The sequence below is a fragment of the Ambystoma mexicanum genome, assembly GCF_040938575.1.
Source record: "Ambystoma mexicanum isolate Mex_15411 chromosome 12 unlocalized genomic scaffold, UKY_AmexF1_1 Mex_chr12_unloc.1, whole genome shotgun sequence".
Classification (NCBI taxonomy): Eukaryota; Metazoa; Chordata; class Amphibia; order Caudata; family Ambystomatidae; genus Ambystoma; species Ambystoma mexicanum.
In genome coordinates, this window is record NW_027182322.1 from 14018642 (window position 1) to 14037374 (window position 18733).

Genomic DNA, 18733 nt, shown 5'->3' on the forward strand with positions numbered 1-18733 from the left:
TCGAATCCCACCAGAGTTGAATTTTTTACTTTCTTATTCAAACAAGGAACATTATGCATGTGAGGAAAGTTTATTTTTGGCCGATGCTTTAATCCTAGTATTTGACCCAAGTTGAACCTATGTATCTAATACAGCATGCAACTGAATCAAAAGCAGTCTGCCTTCCATTGCAACAGGAACATATTGCTCATAAGCAATACAACATTACTGCCAGAAACTTGGCACTTTCCTAATGTAGCCTTCCTTCAGAAACATTGTCTTTATAATAGCTGTAAATGAGATAGACCAAAAACACGACACCCTACACTCAGACATTTGTTTCTAGCGACATATAAAGTAAAATCTTCTTTCAAAGCTATTTATGGTATATTCTCTTTGTGTTTTTGTATTGTTAACCAATTGTATGTCTGCACTTTGTATCCAGTTCTTTTTTATTAAGGTATGGAATTGTTGTCCAAACCTATTCACTTGGCAAGAAAATACTGTAATACCCTATTCTCTGAATTTCTCCCCAAGCGAACAAAGGTGCAGTTCAAGGTTTCACACAGAAGTGTGATTCTTGCTACAGACATTTTATGTTTCAGAAAACAATCATTATTTCATGTATCCCAGAAGGCTTGATAATGTGATGTGAAGTAAACACTGGATTGACAAAACTTCGATCATCCCTTACTGTACGCAAGTGGATTTTCATCTGGCTCTGTGGCGCAATGGATAGCGTGTTGGACTTCTAAGTACATTGGCAAAGTCCTTCAAAGGTTGTGGGTTCGAATCCCACCAGAGTCGCATTTTTTACTTTCTAATTCAAACAAGGAACATTATGCATGTGAGGAATGTTTATTTTTGGCCGATGCTTTAATCTTAGTATTTGACCCAAGTTGAACCTATGTATCTAATACAGCATGCAACTGAATCAAAAGCAGTCTGCCTTCCATTGCAACAGGAACATATTGCTCATAAGCAATACAACATCACTGCCAGAAACTTGGCACTTTTCTAATGTATCCTTCCTTCAGAAACATTGTCTTTATAATAGCTGTAAATGAGATAGACCAAGAACACGACACCCTACACTCAGACATTTGTTTCTAGCGACATATAAAATAAAATCTTCTTTCAAAGCTATTTATGGTATATTCTCTTTGTGTTTTTGTATTGTTAACAATTGTATGTCTGCACTTTTTATCCAGTTCTTTTTTATTAAGGTATGGAATTGTTGTCCAAACCAATTCACTTGGCAAGAAAATACTGTAATACCCTATTCTCTGAATTTCTCCCCAAGCGAACAAAGGTGCAGTTCAAGGTTTCACCCCGAACTGTGATTCTTGCTACAGACATTTTATGTTTCAGAAAACAATCATTCTTTCATGTATCCCAGAAGGCTTGACAATATGATGTGAAGTAAACACTGGATTGACAAAACTTCGATCATCCCTTACTGTACGCAAGTGGATTTTTATCTGGCTCTGTGGCGCAATGGATAGCGCGTTGGACTTCTAAGTGAATTTGCAAAGTCATTCAAAGGTTGTGGGTTTGAATCCCACCAGATTCGCATTTTTTACTTTCTTATTCAAACAAGGAACATTATGCATGTGAGGAATGTCTATTTTTGGCCGATGCTTTAATCTTAGTATTTGACCCAAGTTGAACCTATGTATCTAATACAGCATGCAACTGAATCAAAAGCAGTCTGCCTTCCATTGCAACAGGAACATATTGCTCATAAGCAATACAACATCACTGCCAGAAACTTTGCACTTTCCTAATGTATCCTTCCTTCAGAAACATTGTCTTTATAATAGCTGTAAATGAGATAAACCAAAAACACGACACCCTACACTCAGACATTTGTTTCTAGCGACATATAAAGTAAAATCTTCTTTCAAAGCTATTTATGGTATATTCTCTTTGTGTTTTTGTATTGTTAACCAATTGTATGTCTGCACTTTTTATCCAGTTCTTTTTTATTAAGGTATGGAATTGTTGTCCAAACGTATTCAGTTTGCAAGAAAATACGGTAATACCCTATTCTCCGAATTCATCCCTAAAGGAACAAAGGTGTAGTTCAAGGTTTCACCCAGAAGTGTGATTCTTCTACAGACATTTTATGTTTCAGAAAACAATTATTGTTTCTTGTATCACAGAAGGCTTGATAATATGATGTGAAGTAAACACTGGATTGACAAAACTTCGATCATCCCTTACTGTACTCAAGTGGATTTTCATCTGGCTCTGTGGCGCAATGGATAGCGCGTTGGACTTCTAAATGAATTGGCAAAGTCATTCAAAGGTTGTGGGTTCGAATCCCACCAGAGTCGCGTTTTTTACTTTCTTATTCAAACAAGGAACATTATGCATGTGAGGAATGTTTATTTTTGGCCGATGCTTTAATCTTAGTATTTGACCCAAGTTGAACCTATGTATCTAATACAGCATGCAACTGAATCAAAAGCAGTCTGCCTTCCATTGCAACAGGAACATATTGCTCATAAGCAATACAACATCACTGCCAGAAACTTGGCACTTTTCTAATGTATCCTTCCTTCAGAAACATTGTCTTTATAATAGCTGTAAATGAGATAGACCAAGAACACGACACCCTACACTCAGACATTTGTTTCTAGCGACATATAAAGTAAAATCTTCTTTCAAAGCTATTTATGGTATATTCTCTTTGTGTTTTTGTATTGTTAACAATTGTATGTCTGCACTTTTTATCCAGTTCTTTTTTATTAAGGTATGGAATTGTTGTCCAAACCAATTCACTTGGCAAGAAAATACTGTAATACCCTATTCTCTGACTTTCTCCCCAAGCGAACAAAGGTGCAGTTCAAGGTTTCACCCCGAACTGTGATTCTTGCTACAGACATTTTATGTTTCAGAAAACAATCATTCTTTCATGTATCCCAGAAGGCTTGACAATATGATGTGAAGTAAACACTGGATTGACAAAACTTCGATCATCCCTTACTGTACGAAAGTGGATTTTTATCTGGCTCTGTGGCGCAATGGATAGCGCATTGGACTTCTAAGTGAATTGGCAAAGTCATTTAAAGGTTGTGGGTTCGAATCCCACCAGAGTCGAATTTTTTACTTTCTTATTCAAACAAGGAACATTATGCATGTGAGGAATGTTTATTTTTGGCCGATGCTTTAATCTTAGTATTTGACCCAAGTTGAACCTATGTATCTAATACAGCATGCAACTGAATCGAAAGCAGTCTGCCTTCCATTGCAACAGGAACATATTGCTCATAAGCAATACAACATTACTGCCACAAACTTGGCACTTTCCTAATGTATCCTTCCTTCAGAAACATTGTCTTTATAATAGCTGTAAATGAGATAGACCAAAAACACGACACCCTACACTCAGACATTTGTTTCTAGCGACATATAAAGTAAAATCTTCTTTCAAAGCTATTTATGGTATATTCTCTTTGTGTTTTTGTATTGTTAACCAATTGTATGTCTGCACTTTTTATCCAGTTCTTTTTTATTAAGGTATGGAATTGTTGTCCAAACCAATTCACTTGGCAAGAAAATACTGTAATACCCTATTCTCTGAATTTCTCCCCAAGCGAACAAAGGTGCAGTTCAAGGTTTCACAAAGAAGTGTGATTCTTGCTACAGACATTTTATGTTTCAGAAAACAATCATTCTTTCATGTATCCCAGAAGGCTTGATAATGTGATGTGAAGTAAACACTGGATTGACAAAACTTCGATCATCCCTTACTGTACGCAAGTGGATTTTTATCTGGCTCTGTGGCGCAATGGATAGCGCGTTGGACTTCTAAGTGAATTTGCAAAGTCATTCAAAGGTTGTGGGTTTGAATCCCACCAGAGTCGCATTTTTTACTTTCTTATTCAAACAAGGAACATTATGCATGTGAGGAATGTCTATTTTTGGCCGATGCTTTAATCTTAGTATTTGACCCAAGTTGAACCTATGTATCTAATACAGCATGCAACTGAATCAAAAGCAGTCTGCCTTCCATTGCAACAGGAACATATTGCTCATAAGCAATACAACATCACTGCCAGAAACTTTGCACTTTCCTAATGTATCCTTCCTTCAGAAACATTGTCTTTATAATAGCTGTAAATGAGATAGACCAAAAACACGACACCCTACACTCAGACATTTGTTTCTAGCGACATATAAAGTAAAATCTTCTTTCAAAGCTATTTATGGTATATTCTCTTTGTGTTTTTGTATTGTTAACCAATTGTATGGCTGCACTTTTTATCCAGTTCTTTTCTATTAAGGTATGGAATTGTTGTCCAAACGTATTCAGTTTACAAGAAAATACAGTAATACCCTATTCTCCGAATTTATCCCTAAAGGAACAAAGGTGTAGTTCAAGGTTTCACCCAGAAGTGTGATTCTTCTACAGACATTTTATGTTTCAGAAAACAATTATTCTTTCTTGTATTCCAGAAGGCTTGATAATATGATGTGAAGTAAACACTGGATTGACAAAACTTCGATCATCCCTTAATGTATGCAAGTGGATTTTTATCTGGCTCTGTGGCGCAATGGATAGCGCATTGGACTTCTAAGTGAAGTGGCAAAGTCATTCAAAGGTCGTGGGTTCGAATCCCACCAGAGTCGCATTTTTTACTTTCTTATTCAAACAAGGAACATTATGCATGTGAGGAATGTTTATTTTTGGCCGATGCTTTAATCTTAGTATTTGACCCAAGTTGAACCTATGTATCTAATACAGCATGCAACTGAATCAAAGGCAGTCTGCCTTCCATTGCAACAGGAACATATTGCTCATAAGCAATACAACATTACTGCCACAAACTTGGCACTTTCCTAATGTATCCTTCCTTCAGAAACATTGTCTTTATAATAGCTGTAAATGAGATAGACCAAAAACACGACACCCTACACTCAGACATTTGTTTCTAGCGACATATAAAGTAAAATCTTCTTTCAAAGCTATTTATGGTATATTCTCTTTGTGTTTTTGTATTGTTAACCAATTGTATGTCTGCACTTTTTATCCAGTTCTTTTTTATTAAGGTATGGAATTGTTGTCCAAACCTATTCACTTGGCAAGAAAATACTGTAATACCCTATTCTCTGAATTTCTCCCCAAGCGAACAAAGGTGCAGTTCAAGGTTTCACAAAGAAGTGTGATTCTTGCTACAGACATTTTATGTTTCAGAAAACAATCATTCTTTCATGTATCCCAGAAGGCTTGATAATGTGATGTGAAGTAAACACTGGATTGACAAAACTTCGGTCATCCCTTACTGTACGCAAGTGGATTTTTATCTGGCTCTGTGGCGCAATGGATAGCGCGTTGGACTTCTAAGTGAATTTGCAAAGTCATTCAAAGGTTGTGGGTTTGAATCCCACCAGAGTCGCATTTTTTACTTTCTTATTCAAACAAGGAACATTATGCATGTGAGGAATGTCTATTTTTGGCCGATGCTTTAATCTTAGTATTTGACCCAAGTTGAACCTATGTATCTAATACAGCATGCAACTGAATCAAAAGCAGTCTGCCTTCCATTGCAACAGGAACATATTGCTCATAAGCAATACAACATCACTGCCAGAAACTTTGCACTTTCCTAATGTATCCTTCCTTCAGAAACATTGTCTTTATAATAGCTGTAAATGAGATGGACCAAAAACACAACACCCTACACTCAGACATTTGTTTCTAGCGACATATAAAGTAAAATATTCTTTCAAAGCTATTTATGGTATATTCTCTTTGTGTTTTTGTATTGTTAACCAATTGTATGGCTGCACTTTTTATCCAGTTCTTTTTTATTAAGGTATGGAATTGTTGTCCAAACGTATTCAGTTTGCAAGAAAATACAGTAATACCCTATTCTCCGAATTTATCCCTAAAGGAACAAAGGTGTAGTTCAAGGTTTCACCCAGAAGTGTGATTCTTCTACAGACATTTTATGTTTCAGAAAACAATTATTCTTTCTTGTATCCCAGAAGGCTTGATAATATGATGTGAAGTAAACACTGGATTGACAAAACTTCGATCATCCCTTAATGTACGCAAGTTGATTATCATTGGGCTCTGTGGCACAATGGATAGCGCGTTGGACTTCTAAGTGAATTGGCAAAGTCATTCAAAGGTTGTGGGTTCGAATCCCACCAGAGTTGAATTTTTTACTTTCTTATTCAAACAAGGAACATTATGCATGTGAGGAAAGTTTATTTTTGGCCGATGCTTTAATCCTAGTATTTGACCCAAGTTGAACCTATGTATCTAATACAGCATGCAACTGAATCAAAAGCAGTCTGCCTTCCATTGCAACAGGAACATATTGCTCATAAGCAATACAACATTACTGCCAGAAACTTGGCACTTTCCTAATGTAGCCTTCCTTCAGAAACATTGTCTTTATAATAGCTGTAAATGAGATAGACCAAAAACACGACACCCTACACTCAGACATTTGTTTCTAGCGACATATAAAGTAAAATCTTCTTTCAAAGCTATTTATGGTATATTCTCTTTGTGTTTTTGTATTGTTAACCAATTGTATGTCTGCACTTTGTATCCAGTTCTTTTTTATTAAGGTATGGAATTGTTGTCCAAACCTATTCACTTGGCAAGAAAATACTGTAATACCCTATTCTCTGAATTTCTCCCCAAGCGAACAAAGGTGCAGTTCAAGGTTTCACACAGAAGTGTGATTCTTGCTACAGACATTTTATGTTTCAGAAAACAATCATTCTTTCATGTATCCCAGAAGGCTTGATAATGTGATGTGAAGTAAACACTGGATTGACAAAACTTCGATCATCCCTTACTGTACGCAAGTGGATTTTCATCTGGCTCTGTGGCGCAATGGATAGCGTGTTGGACTTCTAAGTACATTGGCAAAGTCCTTCAAAGGTTGTGGGTTCGAATCCCACGAGAGTCGCATTTTTTACTTTCTAATTCAAACAAGGAACATTATGCATGTGAGGAATGTTTATTTTTGGCCGATGCTTTAATCTTAGTATTTGACCCAAGTTGAACCTATGTATCTAATACAGCATGCAACTGAATCAAAAGCAGTCTGCCTTCCATTGCAACAGGAACATATTGCTCATAAGCAATACAACATCACTGCCAGAAACTTGGCACTTTTCTAATGTATCCTTCCTTCAGAAACATTGTCTTTATAATAGCTGTAAATGAGATAGACCAAGAACACGACACCCTACACTCAGACATTTGTTTCTAGCGACATATAAAATAAAATCTTCTTTCAAAGCTATTTATGGTATATTCTCTTTGTGTTTTTGTATTGTTAACAATTGTATGTCTGCACTTTTTATCCAGTTCTTTTTTATTAAGGTATGGAATTGTTGTCCAAACCAATTCACTTGGCAAGAAAATACTGTAATACCCTATTCTCTGAATTTCTCCCCAAGCGAACAAAGGTGCAGTTCAAGGTTTCACCCCGAACTGTGATTCTTGCTACAGACATTTTATGTTTCAGAAAACAATCATTCTTTCATGTATCCCAGAAGGCTTGACAATATGATGTGAAGTAAACACTGGATTGACAAAACTTCGATCATCCCTTACTGTACGCAAGTGGATTTTTATCTGGCTCTGTGGCGCAATGGATAGCGCGTTGGACTTCTAAGTGAATTTGCAAAGTCATTCAAAGGTTGTGGGTTTGAATCCCACCAGAGTCGCATTTTTTACTTTCTTATTCAAACAAGGAACATTATGCATGTGAGGAATGTCTATTTTTGGCCGATGCTTTAATCTTAGTATTTGACCCAAGTTGAACCTATGTATCTAATACAGCATGCAACTGAATCAAAAGCAGTCTGCCTTCCATTGCAACAGGAACATATTGCTCATAAGCAATACAACATCACTGCCAGAAACTTTGCACTTTCCTAATGTATCCTTCCTTCAGAAACATTGTCTTTATAATAGCTGTAAATGAGATAAACCAAAAACACGACACCCTACACTCAGACATTTGTTTCTAGCGACATATAAAGTAAAATATTCTTTCAAAGCTATTTATGGTATATTCTCTTTGTGTTTTTGTATTGTTAACCAATTGTATGGCTGCACTTTTTATCCAGTTCTTTTTTATTAAGGTATGGAATTGTTGTCCAAACGTATTCAGTTTGCAAGAAAATACAGTAATACCCTATTCTCCGAATTTATCCCTAAAGGAACAAAGGTGTAGTTCAAGGTTTCACCCAGAAGTGTGATTCTTCTACAGACATTTTATGTTTCAGAAAACAATTATTCTTTCTTGTATTCCAGAAGGCTTGATAATATGATGTGAAGTAAACACTGGATTGACAAAACTTCGATCATCCCTTAATGTATGCAAGTGGATTTTTATCTGGCTCTGTGGCGCAATGGATAGCGCATTGGACTTCTAAGTGAAGTGGCAAAGTCATTCAAAGGTTGTGGGTTCGAATCCCACCAGAGTCGCATTTTTTACTTTCTTATTCAAACAAGGAACATTATGCATGTGAGGAATGTTTATTTTTGGCCGATGCTTTAATCTTAGTATTTGACCCAAGTTGAACCTATGTATCTAATACAGCATGCAACTGAATCAAAGGCAGTCTGCCTTCCATTGCAACAGGAACATATTGCTCATAAGCAATACAACATTACTGCCACAAACTTGGCACTTTCCTAATGTATCCTTCCTTCAGAAACATTGTCTTTATAATAGCTGTAAATGAGATAGACCAAAAACACGACACCCTACACTCAGACATTTGTTTCTAGCGACATATAAAGTAAAATCTTCTTTCAAAGCTATTTATGGTATATTCTCTTTGTGTTTTTGTATTGTTAACCAATTGTATGGCTGCACTTTTTATCCAGTTCTTTTCTATTAAGGTATGGAATTGTTGTCCAAACGTATTCAGTTTGCAAGAAAATACAGTAATACCCTATTCTCCGAATTTATCCCTAAAGGAACAAAGGTGTAGTTCAAGGTTTCACCCAGAAGTGTGATTCTTCTACAGACATTTTATGTTTCAGAAAACAATTATTCTTTCTTGTATCCCAGAAGGCTTGATAATATGATGTGAAGTAAACACTGGATTGACAAAACTTCGATCATCCCTTAATGTACGCAAGTTGATTATCATTGGGCTCTGTGGCACAATGGATAGCGCGTTGGACTTCTAAGTGAATTGGCAAAGTCATTCAAAGGTTGTGGGTTCGAATCCCACCAGAGTTGAATTTTTTACTTTCTTATTCAAACAAGGAACATTATGCATGTGAGGAAAGTTTATTTTTGGCCGATGCTTTAATCCTAGTATTTGACCCAAGTTGAACCTATGTATCTAATACAGCATGCAACTGAATCAAAAGCAGTCTGCCTTCCATTGCAACAGGAACATATTGCTCATAAGCAATACAACATTACTGCCAGAAACTTGGCACTTTCCTAATGTAGCCTTCCTTCAGAAACATTGTCTTTATAATAGCTGTAAATGAGATAGACCAAAAACACGACACCCTACACTCAGACATTTGTTTCTAGCGACATATAAAGTAAAATCTTCTTTCAAAGCTATTTATGGTATATTCTCTTTGTGTTTTTGTATTGTTAACCAATTGTATGTCTGCACTTTGTATCCAGTTCTTTTTTATTAAGGTATGGAATTGTTGTCCAAACCTATTCACTTGGCAAGAAAATACTGTAATACCCTATTCTCTGAATTTCTCCCCAAGCGAACAAAGGTGCAGTTCAAGGTTTCACACAGAAGTGTGATTCTTGCTACAGACATTTTATGTTTCAGAAAACAATCATTCTTTCATGTATCCCAGAAGGCTTGATAATGTGATGTGAAGTAAACACTGGATTGACAAAACTTCGATCATCCCTTACTGTACGCAAGTGGATTTTCATCTGGCTCTGTGGCGCAATGGATAGCGTGTTGGACTTCTAAGTACATTGGCAAAGTCCTTCAAAGGTTGTGGGTTCGAATCCCACGAGAGTCGCATTTTTTACTTTCTAATTCAAACAAGGAACATTATGCATGTGAGGAATGTTTATTTTTGGCCGATGCTTTAATCTTAGTATTTGACCCAAGTTGAACCTATGTATCTAATACAGCATGCAACTGAATCAAAAGCAGTCTGCCTTCCATTGCAACAGGAACATATTGCTCATAAGCAATACAACATCACTGCCAGAAACTTGGCACTTTTCTAATGTATCCTTCCTTCAGAAACATTGTCTTTATAATAGCTGTAAATGAGATAGACCAAGAACACGACACCCTACACTCAGACATTTGTTTCTAGCGACATATAAAATAAAATCTTCTTTCAAAGCTATTTATGGTATATTCTCTTTGTGTTTTTGTATTGTTAACAATTGTATGTCTGCACTTTTTATCCAGTTCTTTTTTATTAAGGTATGGAATTGTTGTCCAAACCAATTCACTTGGCAAGAAAATACTGTAATACCCTATTCTCTGAATTTCTCCCCAAGCGAACAAAGGTGCAGTTCAAGGTTTCACCCCGAACTGTGATTCTTGCTACAGACATTTTATGTTTCAGAAAACAATCATTCTTTCATGTATCCCAGAAGGCTTGACAATATGATGTGAAGTAAACACTGGATTGACAAAACTTCGATCATCCCTTACTGTACGCAAGTGGATTTTTATCTGGCTCTGTGGCGCAATGGATAGCGCGTTGGACTTCTAAGTGAATTTGCAAAGTCATTCAAAGGTTGTGGGTTTGAATCCCACCAGAGTCGCATTTTTTACTTTCTTATTCAAACAAGGAACATTATGCATGTGAGGAATGTCTATTTTTGGCCGATGCTTTAATCTTAGTATTTGACCCAAGTTGAACCTATGTATCTAATACAGCATGCAACTGAATCAAAAGCAGTCTGCCTTCCATTGCAACAGGAACATATTGCTCATAAGCAATACAACATCACTGCCAGAAACTTTGCACTTTCCTAATGTATCCTTCCTTCAGAAACATTGTCTTTATAATAGCTGTAAATGAGATAAACCAAAAACACGACACCCTACACTCAGACATTTGTTTCTAGCGACATATAAAGTAAAATATTCTTTCAAAGCTATTTATGGTATATTCTCTTTGTGTTTTTGTATTGTTAACCAATTGTATGGCTGCACTTTTTATCCAGTTCTTTTTTATTAAGGTATGGAATTGTTGTCCAAACGTATTCAGTTTGCAAGAAAATACAGTAATACCCTATTCTCCGAATTTATCCCTAAAGGAACAAAGGTGTAGTTCAAGGTTTCACCCAGAAGTGTGATTCTTCTACAGACATTTTATGTTTCAGAAAACAATTATTCTTTCTTGTATTCCAGAAGGCTTGATAATATGATGTGAAGTAAACACTGGATTGACAAAACTTCGATCATCCCTTAATGTATGCAAGTGGATTTTTATCTGGCTCTGTGGCGCAATGGATAGCGCATTGGACTTCTAAGTGAAGTGGCAAAGTCATTCAAAGGTTGTGGGTTCGAATCCCACCAGAGTCGCATTTTTTACTTTCTTATTCAAACAAGGAACATTATGCATGTGAGGAATGTTTATTTTTGGCCGATGCTTTAATCTTAGTATTTGACCCAAGTTGAACCTATGTATCTAATACAGCATGCAACTGAATCAAAGGCAGTCTGCCTTCCATTGCAACAGGAACATATTGCTCATAAGCAATACAACATTACTGCCACAAACTTGGCACTTTCCTAATGTATCCTTCCTTCAGAAACATTGTCTTTATAATAGCTGTAAATGAGATAGACCAAAAACACGACACCCTACACTCAGACATTTGTTTCTAGCGACATATAAAGTAAAATCTTCTTTCAAAACTATTTATGGTATATTCTCTTTGTGTTTTTGTATTGTTAACCAATTGTATGTCTGCACTTTTTATCCAGTTCTTTTTTATTAAGGTATGGAATTGTTGTCCAAACCTATTCACTTGGCAAGAAAATACTGTAATACCCTATTCTCTGAATTTCTCCCCAAGCGAACAAAGGTGCAGTTCAAGGTTTCACAAAGAAGTGTGATTCTTGCTACAGACATTTTATGTTTCAGAAAACAATCATTCTTTCATGTATCCCAGAAGGCTTGATAATGTGATGTGAAGTAAACACTGGATTGACAAAACTTCGGTCATCCCTTACTGTACGCAAGTGGATTTTTATCTGGCTCTGTGGCGCAATGGATAGCGCGTTGGACTTCTAAGTGAATTTGCAAAGTCATTCAAAGGTTGTGGGTTTGAATCCCACCAGAGTCGCATTTTTTACTTTCTTATTCAAACAAGGAACATTATGCATGTGAGGAATGTCTATTTTTGGCCGATGCTTTAATCTTAGTATTTGACCCAAGTTGAACCTATGTATCTAATACAGCATGCAACTGAATCAAAAGCAGTCTGCCTTCCATTGCAACAGGAACATATTGCTCATAAGCAATACAACATCACTGCCAGAAACTTTGCACTTTCCTAATGTATCCTTCCTTCAGAAACATTGTCTTTATAATAGCTGTAAATGAGATAGACCAAAAACACAACACCCTACACTCAGACATTTGTTTCTAGCGACATATAAAGTAAAATATTCTTTCAAAGCTATTTATGGTATATTCTCTTTGTGTTTTTGTATTGTTAACCAATTGTATGGCTGCACTTTTTATCCAGTTCTTTTTTATTAAGGTATGGAATTGTTGTCCAAACGTATTCAGTTTGCAAGAAAATACAGTAATACCCTATTCTCCGAATTTATCCCTAAAGGAACAAAGGTGTAGTTCAAGGTTTCACCCAGAAGTGTGATTCTTCTACAGACATTTTATATTTCAGAAAACAATTATTCTTTCTTGTATCCCAGAAGGCTTGATAATATGATGTGAAGTAAACACTGGATTGACAAAACTTCGATCATCCCTTACTGTACTCAAGTGGATTTTCATCTGGCTCTGTGGCGCAATGGATAGCGCGTTGGACTTCTAAATGAATTGGCAAAGTCATTCAAAGGTTGTGGGTTCGAATCCCACCAGAGTCGCGTTTTTTACTTTCTTATTCAAACAAGGAACATTATGCATGTGAGGAATGTTTATTTTTGGCCGATGCTTTAATCTTAGTATTTGACCCAAGTTGAACCTATGTATCTAATACAGCATGCAACTGAATCAAAAGCAGTCTGCCTTCCATTGCAACAGGAACATATTGCTCATAAGCAATACAACATCACTGCCAGAAACTTGGCACTTTTCTAATGTATCCTTCCTTCAGAAACATTGTCTTTATAATAGCTGTAAATGAGATAGACCAAGAACACGACACCCTACACTCAGACATTTGTTTCTAGCGACATATAAAGTAAAATCTTCTTTCAAAGCTATTTATGGTATATTCTCTTTGTGTTTTTGTATTGTTAACAATTGTATGTCTGCACTTTTTATCCAGTTCTTTTTTATTAAGGTATGGAATTGTTGTCCAAACCAATTCACTTGGCAAGAAAATACTGTAATACCCTATTCTCTGACTTTCTCCCCAAGCGAACAAAGGTGCAGTTCAAGGTTTCACCCCGAACTGTGATTCTTGCTACAGACATTTTATGTTTCAGAAAACAATCATTCTTTCATGTATCCCAGAAGGCTTGACAATATGATGTGAAGTAAACACTGGATTGACAAAACTTCGATCATCCCTTACTGTACGAAAGTGGATTTTTATCTGGCTCTGTGGCGCAATGGATAGCGCATTGGACTTCTAAGTGAATTGGCAAAGTCATTTAAAGGTTGTGGGTTCGAATCCCACCAGAGTCGAATTTTTTACTTTCTTATTCAAACAAGGAACATTATGCATGTGAGGAATGTTTATTTTTGGCCGATGCTTTAATCTTAGTATTTGACCCAAGTTGAACCTATGTATCTAATACAGCATGCAACTGAATCGAAAGCAGTCTGCCTTCCATTGCAACAGGAACATATTGCTCATAAGCAATACAACATTACTGCCACAAACTTGGCACTTTCCTAATGTATCCTTCCTTCAGAAACATTGTCTTTATAATAGCTGTAAATGAGATAGACCAAAAACACGACACCCTACACTCAGACATTTGTTTCTAGCGACATATAAAGTAAAATCTTCTTTCAAAGCTATTTATGGTATATTCTCTTTGTGTTTTTGTATTGTTAACCAATTGTATGTCTGCACTTTTTATCCAGTTCTTTTTTATTAAGGTATGGAATTGTTGTCCAAACCAATTCACTTGGCAAGAAAATACTGTAATACCCTATTCTCTGAATTTCTCCCCAAGCGAACAAAGGTGCAGTTCAAGGTTTCACAAAGAAGTGTGATTCTTGCTACAGACATTTTATGTTTCAGAAAACAATCATTCTTTCATGTATCCCAGAAGGCTTGATAATGTGATGTGAAGTAAACACTGGATTGACAAAACTTCGATCATCCCTTACTGTACGCAAGTGGATTTTTATCTGGCTCTGTGGCGCAATGGATAGCGCGTTGGACTTCTAAGTGAATTTGCAAAGTCATTCAAAGGTTGTGGGTTTGAATCCCACCAGAGTCGCATTTTTTACTTTCTTATTCAAACAAGGAACATTATGCATGTGAGGAATGTCTATTTTTGGCCGATGCTTTAATCTTAGTATTTGACCCAAGTTGAACCTATGTATCTAATACAGCATGCAACTGAATCAAAAGCAGTCTGCCTTCCATTGCAACAGGAACATATTGCTCATAAGCAATACAACATCACTGCCAGAAACTTTGCACTTTCCTAATGTATCCTTCCTTCAGAAACATTGTCTTTATAATAGCTGTAAATGAGATAGACCAAAAACACGACACCCTACACTCAGACATTTGTTTCTAGCGACATATAAAGTAAAATCTTCTTTCAAAGCTATTTATGGTATATTCTCTTTGTGTTTTTGTATTGTTAACCAATTGTATGGCTGCACTTTTTATCCAGTTCTTTTCTATTAAGGTATGGAATTGTTGTCCAAACGTATTCAGTTTACAAGAAAATACAGTAATACCCTATTCTCCGAATTTATCCCTAAAGGAACAAAGGTGTAGTTCAAGGTTTCACCCAGAAGTGTGATTCTTCTACAGACATTTTATGTTTCAGAAAACAATTATTCTTTCTTGTATTCCAGAAGGCTTGATAATATGATGTGAAGTAAACACTGGATTGACAAAACTTCGATCATCCCTTAATGTATGCAAGTGGATTTTTATCTGGCTCTGTGGCGCAATGGATAGCGCATTGGACTTCTAAGTGAAGTGGCAAAGTCATTCAAAGGTCGTGGGTTCGAATCCCACCAGAGTCGCATTTTTTACTTTCTTATTCAAACAAGGAACATTATGCATGTGAGGAATGTTTATTTTTGGCCGATGCTTTAATCTTAGTATTTGACCCAAGTTGAACCTATGTATCTAATACAGCATGCAACTGAATCAAAGGCAGTCTGCCTTCCATTGCAACAGGAACATATTGCTCATAAGCAATACAACATTACTGCCACAAACTTGGCACTTTCCTAATGTATCCTTCCTTCAGAAACATTGTCTTTATAATAGCTGTAAATGAGATAGACCAAAAACACGACACCCTACACTCAGACATTTGTTTCTAGCGACATATAAAGTAAAATCTTCTTTCAAAGCTATTTATGGTATATTCTCTTTGTGTTTTTGTATTGTTAACCAATTGTATGTCTGCACTTTTTATCCAGTTCTTTTTTATTAAGGTATGGAATTGTTGTCCAAACCTATTCACTTGGCAAGAAAATACTGTAATACCCTATTCTCTGAATTTCTCCCCAAGCGAACAAAGGTGCAGTTCAAGGTTTCACAAAGAAGTGTGATTCTTGCTACAGACATTTTATGTTTCAGAAAACAATCATTCTTTCATGTATCCCAGAAGGCTTGATAATGTGATGTGAAGTAAACACTGGATTGACAAAACTTCGGTCATCCCTTACTGTACGCAAGTGGATTTTTATCTGGCTCTGTGGCGCAATGGATAGCGCGTTGGACTTCTAAGTGAATTTGCAAAGTCATTCAAAGGTTGTGGGTTTGAATCCCACCAGAGTCGCATTTTTTACTTTCTTATTCAAACAAGGAACATTATGCATGTGAGGAATGTCTATTTTTGGCCGATGCTTTAATCTTAGTATTTGACCCAAGTTGAACCTATGTATCTAATACAGCATGCAACTGAATCAAAAGCAGTCTGCCTTCCATTGCAACAGGAACATATTGCTCATAAGCAATACAACATCACTGCCAGAAACTTTGCACTTTCCTAATGTATCCTTCCTTCAGAAACATTGTCTTTATAATAGCTGTAAATGAGATGGACCAAAAACACAACACCCTACACTCAGACATTTGTTTCTAGCGACATATAAAGTAAAATATTCTTTCAAAGCTATTTATGGTATATTCTCTTTGTGTTTTTGTATTGTTAACCAATTGTATGGCTGCACTTTTTATCCAGTTCTTTTTTATTAAGGTATGGAATTGTTGTCCAAACGTATTCAGTTTGCAAGAAAATACAGTAATACCCTATTCTCCGAATTTATCCCTAAAGGAACAAAGGTGTAGTTCAAGGTTTCACCCAGAAGTGTGATTCTTCTACAGACATTTTATGTTTCAGAAAACAATTATTCTTTCTTGTATCCCAGAAGGCTTGATAATATGATGTGAAGTAAACACTGGATTGACAAAACTTCGATCATCCCTTAATGTACGCAAGTTGATTATCATTGGGCTCTGTGGCACAATGGATAGCGCGTTGGACTTCTAAGTGAATTGGCAAAGTCATTCAAAGGTTGTGGGTTCGAATCCCACCAGAGTTGAATTTTTTACTTTCTTATTCAAACAAGGAACATTATGCATGTGAGGAAAGTTTATTTTTGGCCGATGCTTTAATCCTAGTATTTGACCCAAGTTGAACCTATGTATCTAATACAGCATGCAACTGAATCAAAAGCAGTCTGCCTTCCATTGCAACAGGAACATATTGCTCATAAGCAATACAACATTACTGCCAGAAACTTGGCACTTTCCTAATGTAGCCTTCCTTCAGAAACATTGTCTTTATAATAGCTGTAAATGAGATAGACCAAAAACACGACACCCTACACTCAGACATTTGTTTCTAGCGACATATAAAGTAAAATCTTCTTTCAAAGCTATTTATGGTATATTCTCTTTGTGTTTTTGTATTGTTAACCAATTGTATGTCTGCACTTTGTATCCAGTTCTTTTTTATTAAGGTATGGAATTGTTGTCCAAACCTATTCACTTGGCAAGAAAATACTGTAATACCCTATTCTCTGAATTTCTCCCCAAGCGAACAAAGGTGCAGTTCAAGGTTTCACACAGAAGTGTGATTCTTGCTACAGACATTTTATGTTTCAGAAAACAATCATTCTTTCATGTATCCCAGAAGGCTTGATAATGTGATGTGAAGTAAACACTGGATTGACAAAACTTCGATCATCCCTTACTGTACGCAAGTGGATTTTCATCTGGCTCTGTGGCGCAATGGATAGCGTGTTGGACTTCTAAGTACATTGGCAAAGTCCTTCAAAGGTTGTGGGTTCGAATCCCACGAGAGTCGCATTTTTTACTTTCTAATTCAAACAAGGAACATTATGCATGTGAGGAATGTTTATTTTTGGCCGATGCTTTAATCTTAGTATTTGACCCAAGTTGAACCTATGTATCTAATACAGCATGCAACTGAATCAAAAGCAGTCTGCCTTCCATTGCAACAGGAACATATTGCTCATAAGCAATACAACATCACTGCCAGAAACTTGGCACTTTTCTAATGTATCCTTCCTTCAGAAACATTGTCTTTATAATAGCTGTAAATGAGATAGACCAAGAACACGACACCCTACACTCAGACATTTGTTTCTAGCGACATATAAAATAAAATCTTCTTTCAAAGCTATTTATGGTATATTCTCTTTGTGTTTTTGTATTGTTAACAATTGTATGTCTGCACTTTTTATCCAGTTCTTTTTTATTAAGGTATGGAATTGTTGTCCAAACCAATTCACTTGGCAAGAAAATACTGTAATACCCTATTCTCTGAATTTCTCCCCAAGCGAACAAAGGTGCAGTTCAAGGTTTCACCCCGAACTGTGATTCTTGCTACAGACATTTTATGTTTCAGAAAACAATCATTCTTTCATGTATCCCAGAAGGCTTGACAATATGATGTGAAGTAAACACTGGATTGACAAAACTTCGATCATCCCTTACTGTACGCAAGTGGATTTTTATCTGGCTCTGTGGCGCAATGGATAGCGCGTTGGACTTCTAAGTGAATTTGCAAAGTCATTCAAAGGTTGTGGGTTTGAATCCCACCAGAGTCGCATTTTTTACTTTCTTATTCAAACAAGGAACATTATGCATGTGAGGAATGTCTATTTTTGGCCGATGCTTTAATCTTAGTATTTGACCCAAGTTGAACCTATGTATCTAATACAGCATGCAACTGAATCAAAAGCAGTCTGCCTTCCATTGCAACAGGAACATATTGCTCATAAGCAATACAACATCACTGCCAGAAACTTTGCACTTTCCTAATGTATCCTTCCTTCAGAAACATTGTCTTTATAATAGCTGTAAATGAGATAAACCAAAAACACGACACCCTACACTCAGACATTTGTTTCTAGCGACATATAAAGTAA

At 36.3% G+C, this 18733-nt stretch overlaps 17 non-coding genes across 17 annotated transcripts; all 17 read left to right on the forward strand.

Moving 5' to 3' along the window:
- Positions 1 to 696: 696 nt before the first annotated feature.
- On the forward strand, positions 697 to 786 carry TRNAR-UCU (transfer RNA arginine (anticodon UCU)). Its single transcript is given in 2 exon segments — positions 697 to 733; positions 751 to 786. It is a non-coding gene; the product is annotated as a tRNA-Arg (tRNA).
- A 1442-nt stretch (positions 787 to 2228) lies between these two features.
- On the forward strand, positions 2229 to 2318 carry TRNAR-UCU (transfer RNA arginine (anticodon UCU)). Its single transcript is given in 2 exon segments — positions 2229 to 2265; positions 2283 to 2318. It is a non-coding gene; the product is annotated as a tRNA-Arg (tRNA).
- A 676-nt stretch (positions 2319 to 2994) lies between these two features.
- On the forward strand, positions 2995 to 3084 carry TRNAR-UCU (transfer RNA arginine (anticodon UCU)). The gene is given in 2 exon segments: positions 2995 to 3031; positions 3049 to 3084. It is a non-coding gene; the product is annotated as a tRNA-Arg (tRNA).
- Positions 3085 to 3761: 677 nt separating this feature from the next.
- On the forward strand, positions 3762 to 3851 carry TRNAR-UCU (transfer RNA arginine (anticodon UCU)). The gene is given in 2 exon segments: positions 3762 to 3798; positions 3816 to 3851. It is a non-coding gene; the product is annotated as a tRNA-Arg (tRNA).
- A 676-nt stretch (positions 3852 to 4527) lies between these two features.
- On the forward strand, positions 4528 to 4617 carry TRNAR-UCU (transfer RNA arginine (anticodon UCU)). The gene is given in 2 exon segments: positions 4528 to 4564; positions 4582 to 4617. It is a non-coding gene; the product is annotated as a tRNA-Arg (tRNA).
- A 677-nt stretch (positions 4618 to 5294) lies between these two features.
- Positions 5295 to 5384, forward strand: TRNAR-UCU (transfer RNA arginine (anticodon UCU)). The gene is given in 2 exon segments: positions 5295 to 5331; positions 5349 to 5384. It is a non-coding gene; the product is annotated as a tRNA-Arg (tRNA).
- Positions 5385 to 7593: 2209 nt separating this feature from the next.
- TRNAR-UCU (transfer RNA arginine (anticodon UCU)) lies at positions 7594 to 7683 on the forward strand. The gene is given in 2 exon segments: positions 7594 to 7630; positions 7648 to 7683. It is a non-coding gene; the product is annotated as a tRNA-Arg (tRNA).
- A 676-nt stretch (positions 7684 to 8359) lies between these two features.
- On the forward strand, positions 8360 to 8449 carry TRNAR-UCU (transfer RNA arginine (anticodon UCU)). Its single transcript is given in 2 exon segments — positions 8360 to 8396; positions 8414 to 8449. It is a non-coding gene; the product is annotated as a tRNA-Arg (tRNA).
- A 2209-nt stretch (positions 8450 to 10658) lies between these two features.
- On the forward strand, positions 10659 to 10748 carry TRNAR-UCU (transfer RNA arginine (anticodon UCU)). Its single transcript is given in 2 exon segments — positions 10659 to 10695; positions 10713 to 10748. It is a non-coding gene; the product is annotated as a tRNA-Arg (tRNA).
- A 676-nt stretch (positions 10749 to 11424) lies between these two features.
- TRNAR-UCU (transfer RNA arginine (anticodon UCU)) lies at positions 11425 to 11514 on the forward strand. Its single transcript is given in 2 exon segments — positions 11425 to 11461; positions 11479 to 11514. It is a non-coding gene; the product is annotated as a tRNA-Arg (tRNA).
- A 677-nt stretch (positions 11515 to 12191) lies between these two features.
- On the forward strand, positions 12192 to 12281 carry TRNAR-UCU (transfer RNA arginine (anticodon UCU)). The gene is given in 2 exon segments: positions 12192 to 12228; positions 12246 to 12281. It is a non-coding gene; the product is annotated as a tRNA-Arg (tRNA).
- A 676-nt stretch (positions 12282 to 12957) lies between these two features.
- Positions 12958 to 13047, forward strand: TRNAR-UCU (transfer RNA arginine (anticodon UCU)). The gene is given in 2 exon segments: positions 12958 to 12994; positions 13012 to 13047. It is a non-coding gene; the product is annotated as a tRNA-Arg (tRNA).
- Positions 13048 to 13723: 676 nt separating this feature from the next.
- Positions 13724 to 13813, forward strand: TRNAR-UCU (transfer RNA arginine (anticodon UCU)). The gene is given in 2 exon segments: positions 13724 to 13760; positions 13778 to 13813. It is a non-coding gene; the product is annotated as a tRNA-Arg (tRNA).
- A 677-nt stretch (positions 13814 to 14490) lies between these two features.
- TRNAR-UCU (transfer RNA arginine (anticodon UCU)) lies at positions 14491 to 14580 on the forward strand. The gene is given in 2 exon segments: positions 14491 to 14527; positions 14545 to 14580. It is a non-coding gene; the product is annotated as a tRNA-Arg (tRNA).
- A 676-nt stretch (positions 14581 to 15256) lies between these two features.
- Positions 15257 to 15346, forward strand: TRNAR-UCU (transfer RNA arginine (anticodon UCU)). Its single transcript is given in 2 exon segments — positions 15257 to 15293; positions 15311 to 15346. It is a non-coding gene; the product is annotated as a tRNA-Arg (tRNA).
- A 677-nt stretch (positions 15347 to 16023) lies between these two features.
- Positions 16024 to 16113, forward strand: TRNAR-UCU (transfer RNA arginine (anticodon UCU)). Its single transcript is given in 2 exon segments — positions 16024 to 16060; positions 16078 to 16113. It is a non-coding gene; the product is annotated as a tRNA-Arg (tRNA).
- Positions 16114 to 18322: 2209 nt separating this feature from the next.
- TRNAR-UCU (transfer RNA arginine (anticodon UCU)) lies at positions 18323 to 18412 on the forward strand. The gene is given in 2 exon segments: positions 18323 to 18359; positions 18377 to 18412. It is a non-coding gene; the product is annotated as a tRNA-Arg (tRNA).
- The last annotated feature ends 321 nt before the right edge of the window (positions 18413 to 18733 follow it).